The following is a 7,328-nucleotide window of genomic DNA, read 5'->3' on the forward strand; positions in this document are numbered from 1 at the left end:
GTTAATGTATCATTTAATTTTCGAATGACTTTCCTTTCTACCACTCATGTTTTAACGAAAATAAAATGGGACAACACTTTCGGCGCTAATTGTTGTCATTATTGGCAAGTTTTCGAAACTTTCGCGCCAACATTCGATGGTGTTGTTTTGGGACCCTTTGGCCATCGACTCTTTTGGGCCGTTGCGTGCAGGCGGACGACGGCAGCTCCTTGCTGATCATTGACTGATTCCATAATTGATTGGACCCAAGACGCTGGGATGCTGTGCTGCCGGTATGCTCCGTTGTGATGCTGGTCTCCAGTCCCAGATATTTTTAGCCGTGGGGCACAATTTTTTAGAAACGGCGTTGGTCCTCGACTGCGCAGTACTTTTACTTTTGGGCCCGTCGACGAGCGGCAAAATGTAAATTAGCCATCGAGGCTACCTAAAATTTATGTGGCAGGCCCTCCGATCGCATGACTGACGGCCTTTCGTCCTCCGAAATCCAGCGTCTTTTCGAATTAGTTTAATAATACAATTAATTGTTATTTATAGCTTCCTTTGCGCATCGCAAACGCAGCATTTAAGGGGAGAGATTTGTGTTTCTTTTTAGCCAGACGCTAGTTTAAGGCACGCAAGGGTATATATTTTCGTTAAATTTTTCTTTGGGGCTACAGGTAAGAATCCCTTAACGGTTTGCAGTTGTGCCTAATGATAGACCTGGCCATGGCAGTGACGTGGGTGAAGGATGTCCGTCGCAACGGAGGAGGACTCTGCTCCTCTTTGCTACTCCTGGATGCACCACAGGATACTGGCCCCATGGCAGAACCAGCATAAATATTCCCGAAATGACACAATTCAGCCTTCTTCCCGCGGCGCTGCTTCGCATTAAGTTTATTTATCTGCTTTTAAATGGCATTTTCACTTGCATATAATTCTCGTTCTGCGTGTAATGCGCACCAGAAACAAAGGCAACATAATGTAACAGCCGCCGGAACAGCACGAAGATGCCCCGATGCCCAGATGCCCAGAGATACCAAGCTCCGTGCTCCATGGCTGCCATGACTACCATTTACCACTACTATTTTTAGTAGTGTCATAAATTTATGGCACATTGTGGCACAGACTCAGCAGAGCGGTCCAGCTCACGTGGAGCAGCTGGATTCTGGAGACTGGAGGTGGGATTGAATCGCATCTTGGGCTGACATGCAAAACAACATGCTAGCTGGCACCTACTTGGCCAATCTAGAGATTTAGAGATGGGTTCTGGGTTTTGGGCACCAGTGCTGCCAAGTCTATACAGACGCTTTAGAGGGAAAAAGTTTGAAACATTTTTATACCTGGTGCTCATCGGGAGTGCTGAACATGTTGCTAGTAAAATTTGTCCTTCTTTGAGTGCTCCGTAGCATTTGTCAACATTTTCTTCTGCCTTTCTGCTTGTTTAATTTAAGTTTTTCATAAATTTTAGCTTTTCTAGTTATGCCTATATGTGTAGGGAAGGTAAGGTCAAGGTTTGTACAGGATTGGGGTTTTAGAATATTTGCCAGAGGAGTGTCTTAAAAATATCTTTCTTTTAAACATTAGTACTTATGTATGTACCGCCAGCACTGCTGGGAAATGTCTCCATGCGATTTGGCAATCAAACAAATCAAAGAGGTAGAGCGGATTCGGTTACACCGGTTTTATAGATCCCATTTCGGATCTGTTAATTAAAAGATACACACGCCTTTCAATAGAACAGAAAGGCAAACAAATCTCCGCACTGGGCAAACACACTGGATCAATAGCGGCACTCTGTGTATCTAAGAGATACATTTGTTGGTTTTACGATGCGCTCACTGTTTCGACTCGGAGTGTTTGCATGCCTTGAAAGCCAATAAAATTTGTTGTTAATTGTTTTGGTAAATTGAAAATTAGGTTTTGGGAAAAATCATCGCTCAAGTATGCGTGGAACGAGTTCAGGTTCGTGTTTGAGTTCAGGTTCGGGGTTTTCGTGTTCGGCGCTGGTTTTATGTCTCTGCTGTTTGCCCAGCGCATTAACTTGGCAACTTTTAATGAACTTTGTGAGTGGAAACATCTGCCGCCATCTCCGATCTTGGCCCTTCCAAACGAGACAAATCGAATCGTTTTGCCCAAACCGAGCTGAACTCAACTTTAATCGGCTTAAATGTAATTTAACTTATTTCTATGACTTTTACCCCCGTCCACAGTCGGCCCTCGGTTCCACCAGAAATCGGTTAATTAAAGTTTAACAAAGTTCCAAGCCGATTTCATGGCGCGTTGAATCGACAAATTGTAAACTTTTCATACTATCCAACTAAAAAGGGGGGCCCAGGGGCGGACCATCATTTGTACTTACTTAAGTGCTTGATCATGCTGATATCATCACCTGGCAACTTTCCTTTGTGCCGTACCTGGCCACAATGCAATTAGCGGGAGTCTGTGGACACCAGGTGGTCCCCCAATCCTCAGACCCCAGAGTCCCGAGGTCTTCAGTCTCCATCTCGCATCTCCATTCTCTCATCGCCGCTGTGACCCGCAATCTTTAAACCGAAAATCACCAAGAATCGAAAGAGAAATAAATACAACGAATGTAATTTGTATTACATTTGCAGCAGAAATTAAGGCTGGGTAAATTAAGACGAATATGGAATTCCCTTTTATGGCATTCGCAAAAGGATTAATTAGAGTTAATTTGTTATAACTAATTGAGATGATTTTAAAAGTACATATATAGTTTATATGCAAATAATATAATAGCTGTAGGATATTACATTTTGTCAGCTTACTATATATATTTTTGTAAATATTTTATTTATTTTCCCTTTAGTTACATTATTTGTATGTCTTATTTAACCTTTCTCATCCCTTCTGATGTACCCCAATTGGAAAGAGCATCGCAACCTCAAAAAATCGAACCGCTGTGTTGACAGTTATTGATCGATGATATTGTAAACACAATGTTGAAATTAATTTTTATTTCGCTCTCCGTTTTGGTGCTTTTCTCCGACCCCCAGTGATCTTGTACCTTCAATTGTACGAACTCATTGTGTTGATTTGTAATTGACTTTTATTTTGACTTCAGCGTTTGCTCTTAATGGGTTCGCTTAAGCCCTCCCTCTAGTGCCTCAGACTGGCCCATTTCCTCCACCTTGCACCTATGTATTCATTTACCTTTCCATTCGCGTTATCAAAGGGAGAGCTCAACGGTCCAATAAGTGACACTGACTAATTTGGGACCATTAATCTCCGGGCTGCTTAGCGTCACTCATGCTGGTCGGGCAGCCATCAATACGCATCAAAATCGAATGCGAATTGTGCATGTTTACAGGCACAGAGATGCATTCACAGCTGGGGTCACAAAAATAGTTCAAATTATATAAATGTCTGTTAATTTATATAATAATAAGAATGAGAGGTTTGTGAAGGTTTCAAATATTTGATATAAAAAATAGTTTTAGTAAAAGGTTCCAAGTTAAGAGGTTCTTTTGTTTGATAGGATCAAAAATCTATCAAATATATTTATACTTAACATTTAGGAAATAAATCTAAGCTAGTCCAAGTGTAGTTCAACTATCCCGATTATATGCATTTTCTGTGTCTGTAGTCCATAAACAAAATTACATATTTAAGCTTGTGGTTTGTAAAAATCATTGTAATTTATGGCCACAGACATAAGTACTAGTTTTAAGACGCCAGCTGTGGCAGTACAGCCTCCATGACGAATGTGTGACCACTGCGTCTCGGTTGGGTGTCGGTCTTTTGGTGTCTCTGATTCGCCTCCATTTCTAAGCCCAGTCAGTGCCCATATCCAAGCCCGTTCCGACTCTCGCAGGTCCATGTCCAGCCCATTCCCGTTTCCCATTTCCGCGGACATTCGAGTCGAATGTGGTTGTGGACGTGGATGGGAATCTGGACGTAGACGTGGATGTGGACAAGGCGCACAATCAAGCCGCGTGTCTGGCAGTCAACTAGTCACTCACTTTGCTCGGAGACTCTGGACTGCGTCAGTCCGTCAGTCAAATGCTCGCTTTAATTTCGCTCCCCAAGCGATTTGCTATTGCACAGCAAGAAATGTAGTCTTAAACTTATATTAGTTTTTTATAAAGGAAAAATTTATTTAAAAAAAAACAAATAACGTATTAAAAACTTACACTTTAATAAAACTTACACACTAATGAATAAAGAAAGTGAGATAGTCTGCATTTTGATTAAAAAACTTTGATTTGTTCCTTAATTTTGAGATACAAGTTAATTAATACATTAGTGATAATATAACATTTACACAAATATAAAGTAATTGGTTCCTAGCATATAAACATTGTTTAATTTTGCTAATGAATAGGAACACCTTATCATAGAAGTCATAAGTAAACAAAACTATATTCTTGATGTTAATTAATATTATGTACGGATATGTTCAGCTTATATCCAATTATTAATAAATTATTTAGAAATTTTTAATTTTATATTATAAATATTTAATATATATCATATTCCAGATATTCCGAACTACCTTATCTTTTGTTTCCGTGTAGATCCGCATGAGTTGCTGGGGCTGCATGACTACCGGGCATAATTTCTGGCCAAGCCAACAAAATATTGGTCCGAAATGAACACATTGCCAGGTTGGCGGCCCTGCGCACGCGCACAGTTGTTGCCCGATCTTGCCGAGAGGCACTTCCGTGGATCCCTGCTCCCTGCTCTCTGCTCCCAACTCCCAACTCCTCGCTGTGGTTCGTTTTGGCCTGGCGACACTCGTAACCGCAGGGCGACGGCACAGCCCGTTTTCGATTAACGATGACCGCCGTCGAGGGTGAGGACGAGGACGAGGACGTGGCTGAGGAAGTGGCCGTGGACGGAGCGGATGGAGGCAACTTGAGCGTGTGCCAGCCAAGCGAGATGGAGCTGGATGGCCAGCCGATCACTCGCAGAGCTCAAGCTAGACTACACTGGGGGAAAGAGTATTGAGCAAGTGAACTACAGTATTTTAAATTGGGTATGGATTTAGTTATTTAATTAAATTTTATACTAGTGATAGTTTGTTAGTTATTTATTTAATTCAAATTTATTCTGTTGATACAGGAATGAACTTATATTTGTTACACAAGTCAAAATTAATATGGATTTGTGTAATTCTAAATATATATATATATATACATATACATTATTCAGTTAAATAACAACTTTAATAGTTTCACTTCTGGATATTAAATATCTCTCAGATATTTTTTTATTTATGTATGTATCTTTTTGATTCCTTACATTATTATTTTAAAGAAAGTAAGAATTATTTTATTTATTTCCCAATTTCCTTATTTTATTTATACATTTTTCTGCCAGTTCAAGACCGAGTGGAGGACTGAGTCTGCGGCAACGCCTTCGGTTTACATTTTACAATCCTAACAAGGTTAGGCCGGCCGATAAATGGAGCTGCACTCGTTTGGTTATAAGGCTAGGTTGGGCTCGAGCTGGAGCTGCACTTGGAGTTGCAGTTGTTGCTGGAATTGCAGCTGATGAAGCTGACGGTTGGGGATTGGGGATCGCAGCTAGGAGCTGGAGAGGTGGCACATGCCTAACCAGCAAACCATACTGCTATGCAAACACACACACACTAGGCGGCGGGTTGGTAGTACCTCCGGTGCTGGATGGTGGCCATGGCTACGAGCTGTACATACGGAATTGCACATTAAAAATGAGCAATGGGAGTGGGCGGCGGGGGCGGCGAGGCGGTTAAATCGAGCCGAGCGATGTCTTTTTCTGTGGCAGAACAAGGTTGGCCTGGACGGCGAAGCCGCTGCCACTGTCAATGCACTGAAAGAATTTTTATTATTTGTGTTTTAATCATTTAAACAATTATTGTCTGGCTATTAAAATAAGTTGAGGTACTTATTTAGTATTAAAACAATAGTTAGGGTATCTCTATTGTTTTGAAAATTCTACAGTTTAATTCACTATCTAGTGTATCTCTATTGTTTTGAAAATTCTACAGTTTATTTCATTATCCTGAAATAATAATGATAATGCTCAAATATTCAATTTTGATAATGAAAATTTTGTAGAAAAATTTCTCGCTGTGCATCGGGAACTCGGTTTAATGCAATTCAGGCGAAAGGCGCACAAAGGGACAGCGAACAAGATGCCGAGTTGCTGATTGTGCGGGCAGCGACGTCAGCCCAGGCCGAGGCTGAGGCAGAGGCAGCCGCAAGAGCTTTTGTCGCCGCCACAAACATGGAATATGACAAGCTGGCGAGGAGCAGACTAAGCAGAGGGCTGGAGCTGGAGCTGGAGGAGTATCAGCGGGAAGAGGAGCGGGACGAACGGGATGAATGGTGCGGCATGCAAAGCATTGTCAAGTGGGGAGCAGGCCAAGTGCTACACAAAATTCAAGCGACAAAGAAACGTCGCAGAACGCTGCCGACGCACGTGAGATGTGGATGCAGTTAGTACAGTGAGAGAAAAAATTTTCAAATTATTATTTGTTAGTTATTGGTTGGGCAATTTAATATTGTATTTGTTACTATACTTAAGTAAAATGGACAAAAGTGTAGGAAATATATATTTATGTTTATTTTACAGAGCTTTGTGCATATTTTACCTAAATATTCTAATAGGAAAACAAATCTCTATTATGGCACGTTTGGTATAAATTTAATTGCTCATCATTACGTATTTATTCTCTATAATTTATTTAATACAAAAGTCATTCAAATTATTTGAGCTATTTTTTGTTCAACATAGTTTAATTATAAAAACATAATTTAAAATATACGAATTCGAATATACTCGATTGGCAAAGACCAAAATTAAATTTACCTTGCAGATTACTATCCTCTAATTAAAATAGTACTGGGATATGAAATGAATTAAAGATTTTATAGATTTAGATTTAGCAGATTCTTAATTTAGGAATTCTAAAGTAGCTGTCGATTTTATGGCAGTTTATAAAGCAACTTAAAGAATTATTGAAACAAGTAGAGCGTTTTGAGTTTTTGGCAATTTTCGTCTTGTAACTGATAGAAATGATATTTTGATTGAACATTTTTTTTATTCCCTTTGGGGATTTGTCTTGGAGCCTCATATTTTTCGTTCAGTGGTGTATTCAAGTGTGTGTTTTGCGTTGGCTTCCCTGTGTGGGCAGGAGAAGGAGAAAGAGAAGGAGATATACCAGGAGAGAGCGAGCTAGCGAGAGACAATGGCGACAATAAAAATGCGATCGCACAACATGCTCCAGAGATAAGTTAACGCAAAGTGACAACGTACAACTTTTAATGGAATTGTCGTCGCTGGCGGGTTAAGGGGTGGGTCGCGGGGAGTTTTAGCCACGGGGATAGGGATATGTATATGAC

This window comes from Drosophila serrata, unplaced genomic scaffold (assembly GCF_035046125.1).
Source record: "Drosophila serrata isolate PLE 108 unplaced genomic scaffold, ASM3504612v1 contig_272, whole genome shotgun sequence".
NCBI lineage: Eukaryota > Metazoa > Arthropoda > Insecta > Diptera > Drosophilidae > Drosophila > Drosophila serrata.